Here is a 24,189-nt window from a genome sequence, read left to right as displayed (position 1 = left end):
CATCGGCAAGTCTTCTTTCTATCTCTTGACTCCATCACCAGAGGGAACCACACCTCTGCAAACGGGGGAACTTATGTAAACCCGGGGCAAATTCATATCAATGTATGGCAAAACCAACCAATATAATATTGTAAAATAATTTGCCTCCAATAAAAAATAAATTAATTACCTAAAAAAAAAAAAAAACAACCCGCTTCTTTCCTCATCACATAATAACATACAGGTGACCCTGGTCCTCTGTGGTGGTAACATTCCGTAAGAATCCATGAATTCTGAATTAGCAAACGCTGGACCTTTCCCAGGGGAAACGCAAGGTTACATTTCTGTGCATTTCTGGTCACATTTTTGTCAATCAATCAATATATAATCTTTTTTCTGTGCCCTTTTGTGCATTAGTTGTTCAGCTGTGTCCGACTCTTTGAGACCCCACAGACTATAGCCCGCCAGGCTACACTGTCCAAGCAATTCTAGTGGCAAGAGTGGGCAGCCATTCCCTTCTCCAGGGGATCTTCCCAACCCAGGGGCTGAACCAAGGTCTTCCACATTGCAGGCAGATTCTTTACCATCTGAGCCTCCAGGGAAGCCCCAGGAGAGCTGGAATTAGCTTTGATTTGTAACCAGGCCTCTTGAGTCCCATGACTGTTGTCCAGAGATAACATTTGCCGTTTGAAACCAGGCATGTATGCAGGCTAAGTCACTTCAGTTGTGTGGGATGCATTGCTACCCTATGGACTGTAGCCCACCAGGCTCCTCTGTCCATGGGATTCTCCTGGCAAGAATATTGGAGTGGATTGCCATTTTCTTCTCCAGGGGATCTTCCCCACCCAGGAATCAAACCCATGTCTTTATGTCTCCTGCATTGGCAGGCAGGTTTCTTACCACTAGCACCAGCTAGGAAGGCCTATTTCCTTTTAAATAGACTTTATTTAATACACCTCGGCCCCACTGACTTTGAACTTCTGGCCAACAAGTCTCTAACTCATGAATGTCGTTTATCTAATACACGTGTTTTCTCCCTAAGGCACATCACAGCCTTCTTGCATGTAGGACCCCTGGAATGCATGTCAGCACTATATTTGGGGGCCATTGTTAACAGTCAGGTAGCCAAAAATAACATAAAGATGCAGCAGTAAATAGGCCACTTGCTGAAGCAACTAGGCAGAGCGTTGCCTTGTTCGATTCTGCTGGCAACAAGCACCTCGGGCAACTTAAATTTTCTACTTTCACTAACCTTGATGAAGCCTGGAATCTTCATCCTGCTATGTATTTGTGCCCAAGAATGATCATGAAGGCACCACTGTGGCGATTAATGATACAAACGAATTGTTGAAAACAGTTGGACCTTCATATAGAAAATCTATGAATAGTAAGCATGGACTATATTTTCCAAACTGGAAATGTGGACCACACAATGAAAGAAAAATATTCATCTAGAATCCCACCACTCAAAAATTCTGGCATACACTCTTCCACGTTGTTTCTTATAAGAGACAATTGTATGCTAAATCATGGATGCATTTCTTAATTCTGATAGTTCAAAGATTCATAAATCAAGATTAGTTTTCCTGTGGGAGTAAGTGTTGGGAGATGGTTCTACAAGCCAGTGTATCTAGCTGATGATCTTGAGATCATGTTCTCAGCACTTCTTCCATTGTTTCCCATCATCTGTGCTGCTTTTCCTTTTTCTTTTTTACAATTTTAATGTTAAACATATCGAGACAGGTTTTACTCAAGACTATTGCAACAGGAGAGGGAAAGTGTCTCCCAAATACAACAGGGGTCAGTGCGGATTTCCAAAGACAGTTGAGTTAGGAAGCGGATGGTACTTTACTAAGAATAGTTTGGCTGGGTGTCCAGGTGGAGGAGGAAGAGCTGAATTGTATCCCAAGGGTAGAAGCTTTCTTGGTAAACCAACTTCGCATGATTTTCTGCTACAGCCGGGCTTGGCTCCCTGAGCTGCACACCTGCACTCAGCAGCGGGCTCAGAGAAGCCTGAGTGAGTCTGGCGGAGGAGAGTGCCTCTGTAAGGGGGAATCAGCTTGATGATGCCTCCTCTCTCGGCCTTCTCTCCAGTGATCTCTGTTCAGACTTTCTCCATGAGTAGTATAGAAGGCACCCATGGACGGTTCCAGGCCTCATCAGGTCAGTGACTGGGTCAAACCTCCACATCCAAATGACTGTTTGGGGTTACATTTTTCACATAGTGCACGCATGAGTGACAGTGCCTGGATATGATATAGGATCTGATTCTAAGTTACAGCAACAGCAAAGGCTAAAATAATAGCATGAGAAACACCAAACTGAGTCTTTGAGTTTCCATTGCACCTTTGTGTTTCATAAGCTGCAGGTCAAGGGAGCTTATCCAAAATATCGTGGCCAGAATTTCCAAAGACTCTTAGTACAAAGCCATGAAGACTTCCTTATATGTACACTTTCAGGTTCATAATTCCTTGGGCCTGAAGGCTTCTAAATTTATTTTTCACTTGGAACAACTCTGATTATGTCAAATGTCACACATAGAGTGAAACTAGGTTATACTTCAAATTGACGTATTTTAAATTGACTTGATTCTAATTCAACCAAAACTGCATGAAACAGCTGATCTTTATGCTAGCTTGTTTTCTTTCGCAAGGTAGTTATGAGTACATTCCGCAGGTTGATAAATGCTTTTCTATTGCTTGATTTCTCCCAGTTGCATAGCGTTCCACAGTGTGAATGTGCTGTCTTCACAATGTGGATCGCTATTGTTGAATAGCTGCATCATCTCCGGTTATCACCTACATTAGTGGGGACAGTTGGTATAACCTAATGGCCGACCCTGCATGATCAAGAACTAAGAGTCTGCACAGCATGACATAGATGCCACTGCGGTTTCCTCATTTTCCTCAACTGAAAACAAACACCATCATAAAGCTCTATCTCAAATAATTTTTATGATAATTAGATAAGTACATGGGAACAGCTTAGGAAAAGGGGCACAAAATAAGCATTCAATGCATGTTGTTAGATTTTCTATATAGCACTGAAATATACAACCTCAATCTTTTGTTTCTTCACAGTTTGTTTTGTGTCAAAATTTTCTTAAGAAAAGCATTTATTCTATAATTTCTTTAGAACAAATTATTATAGAGATACATATTTTGTGTGCATGCTCAGTCACTCTGTCATGTCCAACTCTGCCACCCCATGGAATGTATCCCGCCAGGCTCCTCTGTCCATGGGATTTCCCAGGCAAGAATACTGGAGTGAGTTGCCATTTCCTCCTCCAGGGGATCTTCCCAACCCAGGGATTGAACCCAAGTCTCCTATGTCTCCTGTGTCCATTGGCAAGAGGATTCTTAACCGCTGGGCCACCTGGTTAAAATTATATGGCTAGACTTGTCCCCAGAAAATATTTTTGCCAAATTACTCACTCACAGGGACTGTATAAAAACTCTAGCTTTGCCACACAATAGCAAACACTGGGCTTGAGATACATTTTAAGCGTTGCCAGTCAAGCAAAGTTTCATGATTTCCTTTTACTTTGGTTTATGAAGACAAATAGTTTTCTCACATGACTTTGGATAGTGGTGTGAGATCTCTTTTCTTGGATTTCCTTTTTAATGAACTGCTTGTTCATTACATTTTTTCCCACTAGGATGTAGATATTTTCTTATTTAATTGCAAGACCAGTAATATAATAAATACTTGCACCCTATAATAAATACTTGTACCCTATGTGTGATATATTTTGCAGACATTTTCCTCATTTTTATTTGATCTAGTTTTGCTTTTAATTTTATTCTGACCTATAAGAATTCTAATGTAGTCAGATCTCAGGATCTGTTTCTTTGTGATTTGCTCCTTGTGCAAGACTATTAAAAAAGGCTTCTTAGAGTAAATATTCGCACAACCTCCATTTGCCTTACTGAGGCTCCAGGGATGCTCTGAGGCTTCAGAAGGATGCTTAGGTTCCTGGAGTATCAGCCGCTCTCTTCTAACGGGAATACAAGAGTATGGATGGCCAAACGGGAGGTCTCGGGAAAAATACACAGACACAGCAACTTGCCCTTCCAAAGAAATATTACCAGTCAAATTGTAAGATAAGACCTGATTATTATTTTCTAATCATTCTGTCCTTTATTTGCCAATTCCTTCCCACAAAGACTTTTCCAGAAGACTTTTAGTACAAAGTCACAGAAAATCTTGTGTTCATTGTGGAGCTGTTTGCCATCTCATGCCCTCAAGCTGAGCAAATATTGGCTGGAAGATGTAGGCGATGATAAAGGTTATGACTGATGCCTTTCCAGGCCTTGAAACGGTGGCTGTTGACATAATCTGATGGCAGCTGCAGCCCCGGGGTGAGCCCCACCTGCTCGAGGCCACGCGAACCCCGCTGCAGGCCCCCAGGCCTCCTGACTGACCCGAAGGCCAGTTGTTTTTGTATTGCATCATTTCACTGACATCCCTTGCTAACTGCTAACTCTCTAAGCAGAGTCCTCAACTCTTTATTTCGGTTTCTCAGGACCAATCAGACCCTGCACACAGTGAGCACCGTGACTGTTTTCTGAATGAGGAGCGACAAATGAACAAACGGAAGGTCTTTCTGTCCTCCGAACATTCTCTTCCTGACACGTTAGATCCTGCCCTCTACCTGTAAGACGACCATAAACCAGCTCATCGTGTACCTGCCACAGAAACAGGAGACATTTGCCCTTTCCCAGGGAATCCTGACCCCTCTCCCAGACTCCTGGGTACAGTTCATGCTGAGCCTTTAACCCTGCAGGTTCAGAACTGACCTGGGTTCCCCAGTCTTGCACCCAGAAAGAAGTTCATCTTGGATCTGAGCTACCTCTGCTCTGGGCCAGGAGTCCTTGTGGTCCTAGTTGAAAATACTCCCCTTCCTGGATCCCTGGAATCCTACATTTGCCACAGGTGTTTGGGGAGAACTGGGTGCAGGTTCCAACCAATTCTTCCCTGGCAGTGGGGGTTGGGTGGGCCCTGTGCAGAGCTTACGTGGTGACTGCACAGCCAGCCCTGAACACACAGGGCCAGCCATGCCCACCGCACAGGGGTCTGAGTACCGCCATGCCTCTGGGCAGAAGACCGGAACCAAGGTGCTTTGCAACTGTCCATGGTCCTGCCTGTGGATTCAGACAAACCTTTGTTTTGGTTTCAAACCATGGGACAGCGGACTCTTCAATCAACCTTTCCTGGCTTTCCTTCTCTATCAGTATAAAAAGAAAAGTATTTATCTTTTTTTTTCCTAAACACTATTCCAGGAAAAACAAACCATAATTTATGTTTCAAAAAACACTTCTCCCTCTGGAACTGTGAGGCCTTGTCTCTTTTTTAAAACCTCAAGCACATGAGTGCTAGGCGCAAAACTAAATTGGCTCATTTCCCCCTAAATTGACTGGTTTCTGGATGATCATCTTCTTTATGGACACAAAGAGAATAAACAAACCTGACAGGAGAAAGGCTACTGGCCAAGACTGTCAGAAAGCCTCAACAATGAGACCTATCTAACAATAAGGATGGCGATCTGCTAACCTGTTAGGAAAAAAAAAAATCCTCTAACATCTTTTGTGCCACTTAACACTCTAGTTAACAGCGAGATATTTAGGGGCCTTAAGGTCAGGCGGGGGGTGCAGACTGTGTCCTGGAGCTGGGACTCAGGTCATTAGTGCAAAGCCACAACTTTGTGAGGCTCACCCGGATGGAGCTGGTACCATGGAGGAGACGGCCAGCATCACAAAGGAGGTGGGTACCTGTGCCCTTCAACCTCCCACTAGCACCACCCATTGGCAAAATGCTAGCAGGATCCAGGTGTCCTTGTAATTGGGGACACACAGTCTGTGAGGGCCCCAGAGGGGCAGGGAGAGACAGGGACAGAGGCCCCAAAAGGCAGGCCTGACTTGCTGCTTCATTACATCTGTGCCGCTGCTGCCCTCGTCGCACAGGAGGGAGAGGTGGTGAGGGTCTTCCCGGGGATGGATGCAGAGCTGAGGCAGAGCCCACGCATCCTGCCAAGCACTCTGTCCTCTCTATGCACCCTTACCACTGTCTTACACTCATCCAATTACTTTACCTAAGCTGAGGTGTTCTTGGTGAATTAGGGACACTCTCATTGGTTTGAAAACGGTCAACATTACCATGCATGCTGGAGATGGTGTGGAAAAAAGGAAATCCTCCTACACTATTAGTGAGAATGTGATTGGTGCAGCCACTATGGACAACAGTAAGGAGGTTCCTTAAAAAACTAAAAATAGAGCTGCCATGTGATCCTTCAATCCCACTCCTGGGCAAATATCTCACTTCAGAAAGATAAATGGATGCCAATGTTCACTGCAGCACTATTTACAATAGCCAATATACGAAAGCAGCCTAAATATCCATTGTCAGAGGAATGGATAAAGACGATGTGGTACATCTATAGAATCGAATAGCGAAAAGTGAAAAAGTGAAGTCGTGTCCGACTCTTTGCGGCCCCATGGACTGTAGCCCACCAGGCTCCTCCGTCCATGGGATTTTCCAGGCAAGAGTACTGGAGTGGGTTGCCATTTCCTTCTCCAGGGGATCTTCCCAACCCAGGGATCGAACCTCGGTCTCCTGCATTGTAGGCAGATGCTTTACTGTCTGAGCCACCAGAATGGACTAATACTCAGCCATTAAAAAGAATGAAATAATGCCATTTGCAGCAAGATGGATGGGCCTGAGATTATCATATTAAGTGAAGTAAGTCAGAAAGAGAAAGAAAAATAGTATATGATGTCACTTGTATGTGGAATATAAAATATGACACAAATAAATTTATCCACAAAACAGAAATAGACTCATAGAGGATAGACTTGTGGTTGCCATGGGGGAGGGGCCATGGGGGAGGGATGGAGTAGAAGTTTGGGATCAGCAGGCACAAACCATTACATGTAGGATGGATAAACACCAGGGCCTACTGTACAGCACAGGGAACTATAATCAACATCCCGTGATAAAGCAGAAAAGAAAAGAGTATTTAAAAATGTATGTATGTGTAACAGAATCCCTTTACTGCACAGCAAGACTTACAACATTATAAATCAAGTACAGTTCAACACAATTTTCCTTTTAAAAAATGGTCAACATTTACATTAACTTACATGTACCAAGTGCTATGTCAACTTTTTGCATGGGCTTCAGTTAATCTTCATAACAATCTTATCAAGACTATTACCACCTCTTGAGCAGTAAATCCACTGAGGCTCAGAGAGACAGGACGCAGCACACTGACCCCTGACCCACCACATCCTGAATGCACTGGACTCAAACACACGCACAGTGCATCTCCAACAGCTTGGGGATTTCCTGGGAAACAGTATACCAACCCTCCAGATCAGAAACTTGAAAAACCAGTTTCTCCCTGAGCTTCCGGGAATAATTTCCTGGATGCTCCCTAGATGCCAGGAGGAGGCAGTCTCCAAGGGCACCTCCCTTCTTCTGATTGCATCCCTGATACAGGGTAACTAGGAAGACAAGCTCTCGCCACATTTCACTGCAGGTGGGCCTCTGTCCAGGCCACTGGGCCTCCAAACCTCCATCTTCAGCCTGTAAAATGGCACAGCGCTAAGTATCACATAGGGTTCTAAGCACACCGCCGCTTCTGTGGTCCATGCCATGGCAACATCGCCAGGAGTTTGCTGTCAGAGGGGAACCCACAGACACCTGAGCGATGGGCTGTGGGCTCTCCCCGTCAGGGCTGGACACCCGGGGGCACCTCCTGTCTGGCCAGCTGGGTCTGGATTAGAGAGGTTCCCTGCTGCACTTCATAAAACCAGAGTCTTCCTTGCTGCCATCCCTAGTTCCTCTTCCCAGCAGTTGTGAGAAGTAGAGAGAGCAGGGGTTATGGTCAGAGCAACAAACGTGAGTCCTGGCTCTGCTGCAAGCAGCTGGGCAGTTGCCGGCTGGCTCCATGACCTCTGGAGTCTCGGTTTAGCCTCTTGTAATCGGGCAGTGAGATGCTACAGGCACAGGACACTGCAATTCTCAGACTCAGAATGCTGGCTGGGTCTGGCATTTATGCATCCTTATGTTAGGAAAGAAGCAGGTCAGATCATCACGGGGTCAGAGTGCCAGGGAAGCAGGAGAGAAATGGAGGGTGGGGAGAGTGCATGCCCACCCCGGATGCAGATCAGACTTAGAGGGGAAAGCCTCGCTCCTCTGACATGAGAATCTCGCATCTGTTTCTGATTCAGTCCCTGCTTAATGAACAGTCCCCATCTGAGTATTTTCCTGGCCAGCAACTCTTTATGAGAAGGAGCCATAAAGAAATTTACAGCACGATTTTCAATCTTACTCTCATGGGAAGATACTGCTTCCACTCACACTCCTGCAGACGGATTGGGATGGAATAGAAAGCTGGCTGAAAAACTCACAGTTTAAGCAATTTCAAAAGTAGAGACTTATCGGTGACATTTAACCAGTTAATAGTATTCTAATTTATCTCTGAGCTCAGACCGTTCAAACAGCTGTCATCCAGATACATGTGTCGTTTAGTAGCCTCTCACCACCTATTTTCCCCGTAAGCCCAATGACACTGTGTGTAATTACAGTAATATCGTGCACATATGTACCTTATCAATACCTGCCGGTTTCAAAGTGTCACATCCCACATTAATTGCAGGTTGTTGGCAGCAGTGGGGGAAAGTGCAAGTTCCCCACTGCTGTGGGGAAAGCAGCTGTGAGCTACCCACCATGGTGCCAAGCACTTCTCCCCTGTTGAATCTGTCCCTCAAAGATACTCATTCCCAATGGGATTCAAAGGTCTGAGTTTTACAGTTCTTTGGCATATTGCCAAATTTCTTCCCAGAAAAACTAGAATTAAAAAAAAATGTCACCCATCAGGCTTGGTAGGCATGAACACGCCATCCCTGCTAGCTTTGCAAATTAAGTTTAAAGTTTTCAAATTTAAGCTTCAAATTAAGCTTAAAATTTTTATCAGTTTCACCCATGTTTACTCTTCTAAGATATTCACATAAGAACCAGCAGCCATTTTAATCTGAACTTGTCTCTTCTGTTTCCATTTTAATTTAGTGTCAGACTAGACCTCCTCCCCCTTAACTGTTTTCCTCATTTTTTTCTCAATCCTTCTCTCTGCCTCCTTCTCTTATTCTCATGGAGTCACATTAATAATTGATGAAAGGTCACAATTCTGCCTTTTTTATAGACTTGAGACCATGATCTAGCTGGTTCCTTCTGTTCATAACAGGCAGGACGCCCTGTGACTATGATACGTATTGACTTCCCAGCTAGAATAAACACCTGCCACCTGCCACTGTGCATCGAGGCAGTATCTCTGGCTCAATCTTTATGAAGTCCCCACTTTTTCCACAAATTGGGTGAGGAGTAAATATTGACTTTCTAAATTCACTGTGAACACTTCCTCCTTGGGCTCGGTTGCAGGTCTGTCATCCACGTCGCTCAGAAGCCTGCAACTGAGGATCCCCCCAAGTCGAATCCTGGAAACACTTGCCACTTGGCGGCTACATCCTATGTCTCCAGAAAACAAAGGAATCGGTGTTGCCTGACCTTCTGCTGAGCTCGCTGGATGCCTCACGTCATTCACACTCCCAGCACCCCGGCCAGTGTTAACACGGCCATCTTGCCAAGGCTCTGAGGGCCGGATGCTCCTACCGAGGCCACAGAGCCGGTAACAGGAACAGTTGTGCTGGCATTTCTGACCCTGAAGCCAGCCTCCTCCTGACGCCTGTGGCCGGACAGCCACACACATACCTGGGCTGTCTGCCACCTGTGTTCTCACACGGCCTGAGGAGTCAGAGCGCCCATCCCGAGGGGCTCCCATCTGGGCTGGGGAGGCACTGCCACTGTGGCCGGGGTCCTGCCTGGTCAACAGAAGACACTCCAGGAGAGGGCACTGGGCCCCAACCTGCGCTGGTCCCGACACAAACAGAAATAGGCAGAGGCTGAACGACCTGGCAGAAGCACTTCTTCCCCAGCTCCTCCAAACCCTGACAAATGTCCCATGGTGACCATCATGGCCTGGGGTAGCCCTTCATGTCTGCCCTAAATCTCCACAGCAGCTCCGCAAAGCAGCAAAATTATCCCCACTCTCGAGATGAGGAGATGGGCTCAGGGAAGCAGGTGGCTGGACTAAGCCCCTCAGCTCACCAGTGGTTTCACACATGGTCTGTGAGCTCAGAAGACCATCCAATTCCTTTTGGCCTGGGGTCCCCCACACTCCTCACTTACAGGGAACCTAGCTGCATGCAGAGCACAGGGGGATTTTAACCTTTCCTCTGAGGCTGTGTGCCCATCGCTGCCCTGCTACGCCCCAAGCATCCTCCTCCAGAAATGCCAAAAAGATCTGAGAAACTGAGGACAGCTTTTCTAAAATATGGAGGGAGTCAAATTTTCCTGCATTCTCTCCCCAAACTTGCCACCAGACTCAGATGAAGAGTTAACAGGGTAAAACCTTCAGAATAAACATCATGAAGAGGGGAAAGTGCATAAATGAACTGCCCAGCTATTTATTTAAATTCGTGGAGGTTTAAGGAAATGGCAACCCTCTCCAGTGTTCTTGCCTGGAGAAGCCCATGGACAGTGGAGCCTGGTGGAATACAGTCCATGTGGTTGCAAAGAGTTGGACACAACTGTGTGGCTAACACTTTCACAAAGGGATTTTGTTTTATTTTCATCATCGTAAGCAAACTGCCAGCCCACCTACCATGGACCTGGGAGAGACAGAGAGGCTGCTGTGAACGTCATAATTTTTTTCAAGAAACACTTAGATTCTCCTCATCTTGCCTATGTCTTAACCATTCCAGGGTGACCATTGTCCTGGCTGCTTTCTATGTGGCAATGGTCCCCTCTATTTTTGGTTCTGTCTCAGAAGAAAAACACTGCTATTTAAATAAGAAATCAACTGTAAAGACCCAACTCTTGGAGCCTGTGAGAGAAACAGGATGAAGGGGAAAATCCAAGTTGCCTGCTTGAATTTCCCTTGAAAACGGGAGAAAATAACATACCCTGAGCAGATGGTTCCCTCACCAGCATTAGAATCCCCCCATTTTCCCACCTACAGTTTCCTTACTTGCTTATTAGTAATATAGATCCATTAATGACCACCTATTGTGTACCTAGCCCTTTGTAAACACCAGACCCAATTGATTTTTAAGCATCGTGCAGGAGGATGCCCTTCACGGCAGAGGACAAGAGGGCTCCATATTCTCCCCGGGTCGCCGTCTCCTGGCCTCTGTGTGCTTCAGATGCACCACGAACCAGCCTGAGAAATAATTTCTACTCGTTCTGTTCTGTTGCTATTATGGCTCAGAGATCATGGGCTAAAAATTATCAGAAGTTTCTGATTCTTTATCTCACCTGTTGCTTAGACATGGCACACACAAAAGCAGGGAACTTAGATAGGCACCAATCTTCTCAAAAAGTTCCGGCAGCCTGCCACACCTGCGCACATCTGATGCCCCCCTCCTAGCTGGCCAGAGGAGACCCACCCAGCTGCAATCAACAGGCGAAGCCCCATCCGCAGGACCCCCAAACTGAAGGTGCCCCGGCGCCAGGAGCGGGCCTCCCCTGAGTCTGGCCCCGGCGGTGAGGACAGAGAGCGGTACTCACAGGCAGCCCGAGGCACTGGCTCGCCGTCTCTCCCTCTCTCTCCGCCTTGGTGACAGTTAAAAGCACAGAGGATGCAGCTGCCATTTATGTAGACAAAGTGTCCGCCTCCCCAAAGCCAATCAGAGCAGCTCGCTCTGATTATTTACTCCGCAGCATCTCCCCCCATCCCCCGCCCTCCTGCTCCCCACCCTCCGCAGAACGTGAGGGTCGCGCAGGGCAGAGCAGGGACCAGGGACAGCGGAGCCTGCAGGGCCTGGGAGGGGGGAGGGCAAGAAGACAAGGAAAGGGGCTCAGGGTCCCAGGGCCCTGTACCGGACCCAGATCGGGGCCAGTTCTCCTGGAGTCTCTCCAGGCAACCTCTGATCAGCAGAAGGCTCCTGGCTCTCCCAAGGGGCAAAGAAAAGCCAGCCTGGGCAAGGCAAGTGAGAGGACTTGCCCTGCATCAGTGCTGCAGCTGCTTGGGGCCACCGGGACCCACTGTGCTGTGCAGGGGACTGCCCTGGCCACAGGAGGCTGCAAGGGCCAAGCCCAGGAGCCCAGATGGAGAGACAGAAGAAGAGGCAGGCAAGGATTTGAATCCAGGTTCATCAGATTCAATGTCCTCTTCTTTTATCCCTGAAGCTGACCAGCATTCAAATCAGGGATTTCTTCAAACTTGGGCTTCCCATCTCATCCACCTCACTGCACAGGCTGATCCAGGCCTTGTGGAGCAGGGCTCTTTCCTCAGTTAAGGCGGGCTTAGGTCCCAAGGGCCGGGGTCACCTAGGCCAGAGCCCACCTAGGCTTGTGACCAGAGCCCACCTTGGCCGGAGCCCACGTAGGCCAGCAGGGCACCAGCTTCCCAAGCTCCCGCCACCCACTCTTTTACAGCACACATGCTCAGGCACACGTACACACATATACTACACAGGGCACACTACAAATGCCGTACACACAGGTACACACATACACAGCCATGTACACACACCATCACAAACATACACACGTGACATGGGTGCAGCCAGGAGCTGGGAACTCCGCACAGACCACAGACAGCCATTCCCCCTGGCTTTAATGACACAGCATCTGCTCAAAGGGGCATCTGCCTTACTGGGTTCCGAGCAGGCTGGGGCCAAGGCGGTGGGCGGGGACAGGGCGGGGCCGGTGGGCGGGGCCTGCAGGGACCCGGGTCCGCCCCGCGCAGCTTCCTCCCTCCCTCCGCGCTGCTCTGAGTGCAGGGATCAGACCTCAGGGTGCTGTGCCGACTGAGCTCAAAACCACCTGTCCAGGAGCCACAGAGGATCTGGTCTCCCGGCCCCGCTCTGCACGATTAGAGGCCAGGAAGGGAGAGGGAAACTGGACGGGATGGCTGGTGAGCTTGGCTCCAGCGGGAGCTGCACGCGGTGCCCTCTGAGCCGGGAGCCTGGCCCACCGCAGACTCTTGTGCATCCTGTATCACCGTGGAGGCTGAATGGAGGGATCCAGGAGTGATGACCGACGTCTGCGAGAGGGCGCTGTGAGACCAGAGTGAAACCTCCCATTTCATAGTGCAATAATACTATATTCAGCATTTTAAAAGTTTCTCGTATAGGCGTTTTTTTTTTTTTTTTTTACACAGAATCACTCAGTCCCTCACAAGTCCCATAAGAAGGTAAATATGATCATCACCCCCAGTTTATACATAAGGAAATGGAGGCCCAGAGAGGCTCAGAAATTTGTCCAGGGTCACACAGCTAGCACCTGTGACCTAGCAGGGCTTCCTTCACCAGGCAGGCCGGGCACTGCCAGGTGAGCTTGCTGTGTGGCAGCATCCACACTGTGCATGCTGTGCATGCAGATGGTGCGTGAAGAAGCCGAGAGAAAGCCACAGTGGCCAGTTGTGACCAGGGCTAAGAAGCCAAGCCTGTGAGAAGGGAGCGGCCCAGAAGGGAGCCCCAGCATGGGGCCTGACTGCTCTTGGAGGACATTTCCAGTTACTGACGTATTTGAGGCTGAGAAATGTCGTTCCTGAGGGTTTAAATGTTCCAGCAACTGTTGCTTGGAGAGTAAATTGTAGGGAAGAGAATAAATAGATATGAGTTGATTTGGAAGGTAGAAACAAGAATTTTTGACGCAGTGGACATGAGTCTGAGCAAACTCCAGGAGACGGTGAAGGACAAGGAAGCCAGGCGTGCTGCAGTCCAGGGGCCGCGAAGAGTCAGACACGACTGAGCGACTGAACAGCAAGCACAAGAAACAAGTACATGTGAGGCTGCCCAAAGACGCAGCGCAGGCCCAAGACGTCAGGCCCAGGTCTGAGCCTGGCCTGCTTCTCACCCTGTCGGCGACCCGGCCGGCTTCTTCCCCGTCCCAGGGACAGTGACAAGCTCTGACTCAGCCAGGAACGGGACACTAAGAATGACCGAACAAAATCATACAGAAGGTGTGCAAGACCTGTATGAAGAAACACAAAAGCTCGTGGGAGGACACTCAAGAAGACCTAAATAAATGGAAATAAATGGCTGCTCAATTAAGAATACTCCACATTATAAGTATTTCCATTTTACTCAAACTGATTAACAAATTCAATAGCACCTTAATAAAAATCCCACCCAGATTTTTGACTCTAAAATATGAATGGAAAAGCATAAGTCTGAGAATGACCAGCATGTTCTTGAGAAAAAAAAGTATTGCATTCCTGCTCTACTCTTATCAAGACAGATGAAGCTGCAGAACTATAACAGTCTTGATACAAAGATAGGCATCTGGCAAAGCAAAACAGACCAGAGAGCCCAGGAAAAAATTCCTCAAAAATTTAGAAAATAAACTTGTGGAATTGCAAATCAATGCCAACCTAGACAGCATATTAAAAAGCAGAGACATTGCTTTGCCAACCAAGGTCCGTCTAGTCAAGGCTATGGTTTTTCCCGTGGTCATGTATGGATGTGAGAGTTGGACTGTGAAGAAAGCTGAGCGCCGAAGAATTGATGGTTTTGAACTGTGGTGCTGGAGAAGACTCTTGAGAGTCCCATGGACTGCAAGGAGATCCAACCAGTCCATCCTAAAGGAGATCAGTCCTGGGTGTTCATTGGAAGGACTGATGCTAAAGCTGAAACTGCAATACTTTGGCCACCTCATGCGACGAGTTGACTCATTGGAAAAGACTCATGCTGGGAAGGATTGGGGGCAGGAGGAGAAGGGGACGACAGAGAATGAGATGGCTGGATGGCATCACTGACTCAATGGACATGAGTTTGAGTGAACTCCGGGAGTTGGTGATGGACAGGGAGGCCTGGCGTGCTGTGATTCATGGGGTGGCAAATAGTCGGACACGACTGAGCGACTGAACCGAACTGAACTGACAGTAAGGTTAAACTATTCAATGGTTCTAGAACCATTGGCTGCTTGGAAAAAAATGAAATTGAATCCGTTTCTCACTCTATATACAAAAATAAACTCCTGATAGATTAAATTTTTAACCATTAAGGCAAACTTCTTAGGACAATAGAGAAAAATAGACATATTTTTATGAATGTAGAGGAAAAAGGTTTCTTAAATGGTTTGCTTAATCAGCTAACCATAAAACCCTGACAAATCTGATTACGTTACTGTTAAACATATCTGTTCTTCAAACTACATAAACTAGGAAGACAACCTGTAGAGTGGAGGAAAGGATTTGAAATGCACATCACTAATGACGGGTTTAGAAATATGCATTTAAAAAGAACTTTTCAGGGAAAGAACACAATTGAGTAGAAACACAAGGATTTATCAGAAATGGAAACAAAATGTCTCATAAATATGTGAAAAAGTGATTTTTCTTGTTCATAATCCAAGAAAATAGCTGTTTATTGCCAACATATGGAATTGAAATTGATTTTGTGTTTGATGTTTTTTCTGGCCACCTAACTATATTCTCAGAATTTTCAATAATTTGTTAATTCAGGTGGATTTCAATGTAATCAATCGTATCATCTGTGAATTGTGAAAATGTTGTTCTTTCTAGTTCTTTTACGTATTTGTTTTTCTTGTGGCACAGCACTCTCTAGGACTGCACTGTCCCACATCAGAGATATGAACCATATCTGGCTCCTGAGCTCTTGAAGTGCAGCCAGTGCTCCTGCATAAATGAATGCTTCTGTTAACATTATTTAATAATTTAAATTTAAATCTAAAAACTGAAGCAATGTGGAAATTTTCCCCACTACACAATTTGAATGCAGGGCTACGTTTCACTTTGTTGTTTTACCTAAAATATTATACTCTAGTGCACACATATTTTTAATTTTGCTAATGTGATTGCTAGAAAACTTAACTTTTAAAATTCTGTATGTGCCTGTCACTGTTCTAGGTAGGGCCTTTGAGGCAGTATTAATAGAGGCAGTGGTGGTGAACATCTCATCCCATAGACTTTAAAAGGACCACTTCTAACATTTCCCTATTCACAGCCAGGTTTTATCGGATAGTCTTTTTAAAAATAATTTATTTGGCCACGCTGCATGGAAGGATATTGTTCCACAACCAGGGATTGAACCTGTTCCCCTGCATTTCCACCAGGGAAGTCCCCGGATATTATTAGACAATTTCTTCTATTCCTATTTTAAAAATAAATAGATGTTTAATTTTATCAAAATATTTTCTGCACCAAAAGTAAAAAATCTTATGGTTTTACTGCTCTGAATTGTTAAGTGATGAGTAGTCATATTAATAAATTTTCTAATTTTCAAATATCTTTTTATTCTTGGAATGAAACTGTGGTGCATTAACATTTTGTATAGAATATTTTCTCAAGTTTTAGTTTCAGATCCTATGGTCTCACAGACTGATCTGAAGGTAATTTCTTCTGTTTTGATTCTCTGAAACAGTCATATAATCTTGAAATTTGGAATTTTGCAGTCGCTAAAAGAGTGTAAGAAATCATACATAAAATAATTTGCCCCCCCCTTCATTTCTGAGGAAATATTTTTAATGTCAATTTATTTTTATTATAGGACTCTTCAGGATTTCTATTTCTCCTTGAACCCAATTTGATGTTATTTCATCAGTTTTTTAGATTTAATGACAAGAATTCTTTTTTATGATAGTCATTAGCTTTTGAGTTTGTTGGATCTATAATTCAGTTCAGTTCAGTTCAGTTCAGTCGCTCAGTCGTGTCCGACTCTCCGCGACCCCATGAATCACAGCACGCCAGGCCTCCCTGTCCATCACCAACTCCCGGAGTACACTCAAACTCACATCCACAGAATCGGTGACGCCATCCAGCCATCTCATTCTCCGTCGTCCCCTTCTCCTCCCGCCCCCAACCTTTCCCAGCATTAGAATCTTTTCCAGTGAGTCAACTCGTCGCATGAGGTGGCCAAAGTATTGCAGTTTCAGCTTTAGCATCAGTCCCTCCAATGAACATCCAGGATTGATCTCCTTTAGAATGGACTGGTTGGATCTCCTTGCAGTATAAGGGACTCTCAAGAGTCTTCTCCAACACCACAGTTCAAAAGCATCGATTCTTCGGCGATCAGCCTTCTTCACAGTCCAACTCTCACATCCATACATGACCACGGGAAAAACCATTGCCTTGACTAGACGGACCTTGGTTGGCAAAGTAATGTCTCTGCTTTTTAATATACTATCAAGGTTGGTCATAACTTTCCTTCCAAGGAGCAAGCGTCTTTTAATTTTATGGCTGCAATCACCATCTGCAGTGATTTTGGAGCCCAAAAAAACAAAGTCTGACACTGTTTCCACTGTTTTTCCATCTACTTCCCATGAAGTGATGGGACCAGATGCCATGATCTTTGTTTTCTGAATGTTGAGCTTCAAGCCAATCTTTTCACTCTGCTCTTTCACTTTCATCAAGAGGCTTTTGAGTTCCTCTTCACTTTCTGCCATGAGGGTAGTGTCATCTGCATACCTGAGGTTATTGATAATTCTCCCAGCAATCTTGATTCCAGCTTGTGCTTCTTCCAGCCCAGCGTTCCTCATGATGTACTCTGCATAGAAGTTAAATAAGCAAGGTGACAATATACAACCTTGACGTACACCTTTTCCTATTTGGAACCTGTTGTTCCATGTCCAGTTCTAACAGTTGCTTCCTGACTTGCATACAGGTTTCTCAAGAGGCAGGTCAGGTGGTCTGGGATTCCCATCTCTTTCAGAATGTTCCACAGTTTATTGTGATCCACACAGTCAAAGGCTTTGGCGTAGTCAGTGAAGCAGAAATAGATGTTTTTCTGAAACTCTCTTGCTTTCTCCATGATCCAGCGGATGTTGGCAATTTGATCTCTGGTGCCTCTGCCTTTTCTAAAACCTGCTTGAACATCTGGGAGTTCACGGTTTACACACTGCTGAAGCCTGGCTTGGAGAATTTTGAGCATGACTTTACTAGCGTGTGAGATGAGTGCAATTGTGTGGTAGTTTGAGCATTCTTTGGCATTGCCTTTCTTTGGGATTGGAATGAAGACTGACCTCTTCCAGTCCTGTGGCCACTGCTGAGTTTTCCAAATCTGCTGGCATATTGAGTGCAACACTTTTACAGCATCATCTTTCAAGACTTGAAATAGCTCAACTGGAATTCCATCACCTCCACTAGCTTTGTTAGTAGTGATGCTTTCTAAGGCCCACTTGACTTCACATTCCAAGATGTCTGGCTCTAGGTCAGTGATCACATTATCGTGACTATCTTGGTCGTGAAGATCTTTTTTGTACAGTTCTTCTGTGTATTCCTGCCACCTCTTCTTAATATCTTCTGCTTCTTTTAGGTCCATACCATTTCTGTCCTTTATCGAGCCCATCTTTGCATGAAATATTCCCTTGGAATCTCTAATTATATCCCCTTTTATTGCTGTATTATTTATCTATTCCTGTCTCTTTTTGTCTTTAGCTAATATTACCAAAACTATGTCTATTGTACTAGTTTTTTTTTTTTAAAAAAAAGGGCTTTGTTGATCCTCTTTCGTTTACATTTATTTTGTTTTTCACTGATTTATCTTCTTTGTCTTTATTATTGCTTGCATGCAGTGATCTTTATCCTGTTGCTCTTTTAGTAACATCTTCAGTTGAGGGATTACCTCATTATTTTTTTGGCCTTTTGACTTTCTAATACAAGCATTTAAAACTATTTGCTTTCTTCTATGTGCTGCTTTCAATATGTAGCTCAAGTTGTTAAAATTAGTATATTTCCTTATCACTTATTTCCAAGCATTATTTAATTTCTGTTACATCTTAAAGTTGATTCGTGAGTTAAATAGTAGCTTCCCCAAAATTTTCAGACATGCACAGCAATTTTTGCTTATTTTTTTCTTCAGTTGTGATTTAATTAACTGAACTGAACTGTGATTGGAGAGCGGCTGGTATATTAGCAGTTCTCTGACCAACACTGAAACTCGCCTTACAGCCTGCTATGAATACATCCTGAATTTTCATAAACATTTCATGTACTCTTGAGAAGAAAGTGTGTTTTCTAATACTGGGTGGAGGGTTATTCTAATCACTGGGTAGACAGTACATCCAATAAACCAAGGCTGTGACTCGTTGACCTATTTTACATCTTTACTGTTGTCCTTGTTAGCTTGTTCTGTCGTCCAGCTCACTGTCATTGCTGAAGATGTGTTAAATCTGTTTTGGTGGTGAATATGCTGATTTCTCCCCATAGTTGTGCCAAAATTTGCTTAATGTATTTAAGGCATTTCCATTAGGTCTACATGTGTTTAGAACTATATTACTTCTTGGTGGACTGAACCTTTTATCATTTTATAAAGTCATGCTGCTTAATAGATTACTTGTTAATGACCTTGTTGTAAAGTGAACCACCCCTGTTCTTCCTCAGTCATCGGAGGCCCAGGTGCAGTGAAACTCAGGGCTCTATTTCTTTACGCATCATTTAGTAATTTTTAAAAGTCTGGAAGTTATGATTTAAATTTTAAGCAGCACCAGCATTTTCCTGGTTTCAGAATGTCATCAATCCACTCTGAGTGAAGTTCTCTGGAGCATGTCTGTCCCAAGCCTTCGTACAGGTGAGCCCAAACGGCAGGGGTGAACACCTTCAGACCTGTCATCTGGCCCCATCACAAGGGATCGCTAGGCTGACTGAGAGCCTCCTGAGGTCCTCAGAAGATGGCCAAAAGGACCTCTCCTACGAGGCCCCTCAAGTACTGGGAGCACCGGGCCCCCTAGGCCAGGTACGGGGAGACTTCCCAAGAAGACCATGCCCATGTGCCCTCACCTGCTTTGGAACCCGGAGCCTCCCACTTCTTGTTCAGCCCTGCACTTTCCACCTCCCAGCTGTGCCCTGAATTTCCCCCTCCCACTTTTTCCATTCCCCCCACAACCCCCTCAACAGCCCCGCATCTCCCATCCAATCCCTGCAGACCCTGCTCCCTGATCTCCAAGCAGCGCCTATTAACTCTTCCTGGGGTGCTCACTACGAGCCCCAGGCTTCGCAGGTGCTTTGAAAAGGCACCACTCTCCCAGAGTAGCAGCGCAGAACGCTTCAGATGGTGCGGGAAGGTCCCAGTCCGCGGTCACGAGCTCTGAGGTCTCGGGCCACATCTCTCACTTTCTCTGTTTACTCCCTTGTGAAATGAGGATGTGACTGGGGACCGAGCACGTGACTCTCAGCACACAACAAACACCCAGAAGTTCTCGCTTTAACTCCGGCTGGATGGAGAAGCGAAGGTTTCTCCTCCAGAATTATATCTTCCGATGGGATTATAGTGAGCCTGCTAGGTTGGCAGGGAAGACCCTTCCCTTCAGTTCAGTTCAGTTCAGTCGCTCAGTCGTGTCCGACTCTTTGGGTCCCCATGAATCACAGCACACCAGGCCTCCCTGTCCATCACCAACCCCCGGAGTTCACTCAAACTCATGTCCACAGAGTCGGTGATGCCATCCAGCCATCTCATTCTGTGTCGTCCCCGTCTCCTCCCACCCCCAATCCCTCCCAGCATCAGAGTCTTTTCCAGTGAGTCAGCTCGTCGCATGAGGTGTTCTCTCAAACCCCACTGCACAGGTAGATTCTGAATTTACCTCTGAGGAGACTACGCCACATGCCATGAAGGTCCAGCCTTGCAGAGTCATGGTTGTTAGAAATGTAAGGGAAGAGTTAATATTTACTCAGCATCTCCGATATGTGGGGTATTTCCCATACATTATGAGAGTCGGTGCTCCCCCAAACCTGACAAGGTAGGCACCTTTTGGAGAGGAGGAGACAGGGCTCGGAGCCCCAGCCCCCGGGGGTGGCACGCAGCAGAGGGCAGAGGGGTGCACGCGTGCCCCGCGCCCGCTGTCAGCGGCGTCCGGAGACGGCGCCCGCGCCTGCCTGGGCACACGGGCGGGCGCTGGCGCCTGTGAGCACCCGCGTGTCGGCTCAGCGCCCCCGGGCTCACAGACGGCGCGCTGCCCCTGTGAGCTCGTTTCCCAAGCCAGTTGAGCTCTACGCCAAAGCCCGGCACTGGGGCGGCAGAGGAAAGCCACAGGGCTTGCCATTTCCAACGATTGTAATCAAGTTAGAAAGCAGGACTTACTTGCGGGGAATTCTGGCCCTGTTGGGTCTCCACACCTGTCTGAGGTTTGCCAGCTTTGGGGTTTGGGGAGAAAACGCAGGAGCAGCCGGGGAGTTGGGCTGAAGCCCTGCACTCTTCTCACTGCTTCAGATCCACGAGCCCTTGCCTCTTCGGCGTCATACGCTGGTTAAACATTAATTTCTAATGGTGATAAAGGTCAAGGAAATCTTGAGAAATCTCTGGGGAACCTGGGAAACGATTCTTCACTCAGAATGTACACATTTACTTCTGTTTCCTTTTAGTATTTTATACTTTTAGATATTTATTTTTAGAACTTTCCTCCATCTGAAATTTATTTTAGGGTAAGTCATAGGATAAAGTTCTGATTTTTTTTTTAACCCCAAAGAATAACCTAATCCTTCCAACATGATTTTTGAAAAATATTTCTGTTTCTTGAGCTTGTTGTTTTGGTCTTGTGGAATTGTTCTTTCATTTCTGTGCCAGGGCTACAGTGTATAAACTTTGCCTCTTTCCTTTTTAATTTTTTTAAAAATTTTTTAAATTGAAGTATAGTTGATTTACAATGTTGGGTTAATTTCAGGCAAACATACAAATGCATCACTTTCTAATGCACTTGGGTTCTTGGAAGGCAATAAATTCCTTATCATTTTTCTTAAAAAAGAATCCTTGCTACTTTCATATATATGTCTTTCAAGAGGAACTTTAAAATCATTTGTTCCTACATTCAAATACTCTGCTGAGGTCTGGGTTGCAAGCACACTGATGGAGTTAAATTGTGAGGATCTGAACTTTGGGAAGGGAGTTTTCCCTTCTATAACCGCATTGTCTAACTCTTAGTTTGGATTCCTCCAAAGCTGCCCTAAGACACAGACTGGAGTGCAAGTTGTTTATTTTGTTAGTTGTTATTTTGTTAGGCAGTACCGGGCACATTTCCAAGCCACTTACCCCTGTGGTGGCGGGGTGGGCAGGCCCCACACAGCAAGACCCAGGGAGGTAGGACAGAGTGCCCGCCTGTCAAGGCTGGTAATTCCCCTGCTCAGCCCTCACTCAGGCACAGCAAGCTCTGGTGCCGAGGGGCAGCCTTGGGCAGAGTCACCGGACCCGTCAGCTGTGTATGCAAAAGTGATGAGTCATGGACAGCCTCTGCCAAGGCTCCTTAACTAAGTCCGGTGTCCATAGGTCAGTGCTGGAGGCTCACTGATGCTGGAGTGGAAATTCTAGGTACTTTTATTGTACCATGTGGACTGGGACTTTTCTACAGAACACATTTTCAACTGAATGCAGCTCGGAGTTAAAGAATCCCTTCTAGTGTTATCATGTGTAGACCTCACTGGGGAGGGGTTTCTGGGTAGATCTTCTAGGCAGACGCAGTAAGGCTGCCCCCAATTCATGATGTTAAGAAGACTTTTCCTCTCCCAGTGAGATTCATGCCTTGGTTACACTGAGCAACTTTCTACAGGGTCAAAGCCACGCCATCTGGTCTGGAGACACCTGTACATGAGTGCTAAGCTGCTTCAGTTGTGTCCAACTCTTTGTGACCCTATGGACTATCAGTCCAGTTCAGTCGCTCAGTCGTGTCTGACTCTTTGGGACCCCATGAATCACAGCACGCCAGGCCTCCCTGTCCATCACCAACTCCCGGAGTTCACTCAAACTCATGTCCATCGAGTCGGTGATGCCATCCAGCCATCTCATTCTCTGTCGTCCCCATCTCCTCCCGCCCCCAATCCCTCCCAGCATCAGAGTCTTTTCCAGTGAGTCAATTCGTCGCATGAGGTGTCCAAAGTATTGCAGTTTCAGCTTTAGCATCAGTTCTTCCAATGAACACCCAGGATTGATCTCCTTTAGAATGGACTGGTTGGATTTCCTTGCAGTCCAAGGGACTCTCAAGAGTCTTCTCCAGCACCACAGTTCAAAAGCATCAATTCTTCGGCGCTCAGCTTTCTTTACAGTCCAACTCTCACATCCATACATGACCACGGGAAAACCATAGGCTTGACTAGACGGACCTTTGTTGACAAAGTAATGTCTCTGCTTTTTTTTTTTTAATTTTTATTGGAGGCTAATTATTTTACAATATTATATTGGTTGGTTTTGCCATACATTGACATGAATCTGCCCTGGGTATATATGAGTTCCCCTTCCTGAACCCCCTTCCCACCTCCCTCCTCCCCTTATCCTCCCTCTGGGTCATCCCCGCATAGCAGCAGGGAGCATCCTGTAACATGCATCGACCCTGAACTGGCGATTCGTTTCACATAGGATAATATACATGTTTCAATGCCATTCTCCCAAATCATCCCACTCTAACCCTCTCCCACAGAGTTCAAAAGACTGTTCTATACATCTGTGTCTCCTTTGTTGTCTCATATACAGGGTTATCATTTGGGTTATCTTTCTAAGTTCTATATATATGCGTTGGTATACTGTATTGGTGTTTTTCTTTCTGGCATACTTCTCTCTGTATAATAGGGTCTAGTTTCATCCACCTCATTAGAACTGATTCAAATGCATTCTTTTTAATGGCTGAGTAATACTCCATTGTGTATATGTACCAAAGCTTTCTTATCCATTCGTCTGCAGATGGACATCTAGATTGCTTCCATGTCCTGGCTATTATAAACAGTGCTGCAATGAACATTGGAGTACACGTGTCTCTTTCAATTCTGGTTTCCTCGGTGTGTATGCCCAGGAGTGTGATTGATGGATCATATAGCAGTTCTATTTCCAGTTTTTTAAGGAATCTCCACACTGTTCTCCATAGTGGCTGTACTAGTTTGCATTCCCACCAACAGTGTAAGAGGGTTCCTTTCTCTCCACATCCTCTCCAGCATTTATTGCATGTAGACTTTTGGATAGCAGCCATTCTGACTGGTGTGAAATGGTATCTCATTGTGGTTTTGATTTGCATTTCTCTGATTATGAGGGATGTTGAGCATTTTTTCATGTGTTTGTTAGCCATCTTAATGTCTTCTTTGGAGAAATGTCTGTTTAGTTCTTAAGCCCATTTTTTGATTGGGTCATTTATTTTTCTGGAATTGAGCTGCAGGTGTTACTTGCACATTTTAGAGATTAATTCTTTGTTAGTTGTTTCATTTGCTATTATTTTCTC

At 45.7% G+C, this 24,189-nt stretch overlaps 1 protein-coding gene across 6 annotated transcripts in view; it reads right to left on the bottom strand.

Annotated features, from left to right (window-relative positions):
* Positions 1-22,195, bottom strand: part of DDC (dopa decarboxylase) — a 99,253-nt gene extending 77,058 nt beyond the window's left edge. For 3 of the 6 annotated variants that reach the window (XM_088833092.1, XM_088833112.1, XM_088833106.1), the window contains exon 1: positions 22,023-22,194. The gene's annotated coding sequence lies outside the window, so the exon portion shown is untranslated. Of the gene's footprint in view, positions 1-13,899; positions 14,017-21,077; positions 21,329-22,022 lie in introns of those variants that run through there. The other 3 variants (XM_088833099.1, XM_088833104.1, XM_088833095.1) reach the window with 3 other exon arrangements.
* Positions 22,196-24,189: the final 1,994 nt, after the last annotated feature.

This window comes from Moschus berezovskii, chromosome 3, assembly GCF_049115385.1.
Source record: "Moschus berezovskii isolate FMDL1 chromosome 3, NW_MosBer_1.0, whole genome shotgun sequence".
NCBI lineage: Eukaryota > Metazoa > Chordata > Mammalia > Artiodactyla > Moschidae > Moschus > Moschus berezovskii.
This window is presented reverse-complemented; position numbering and strand designations above follow the sequence as displayed.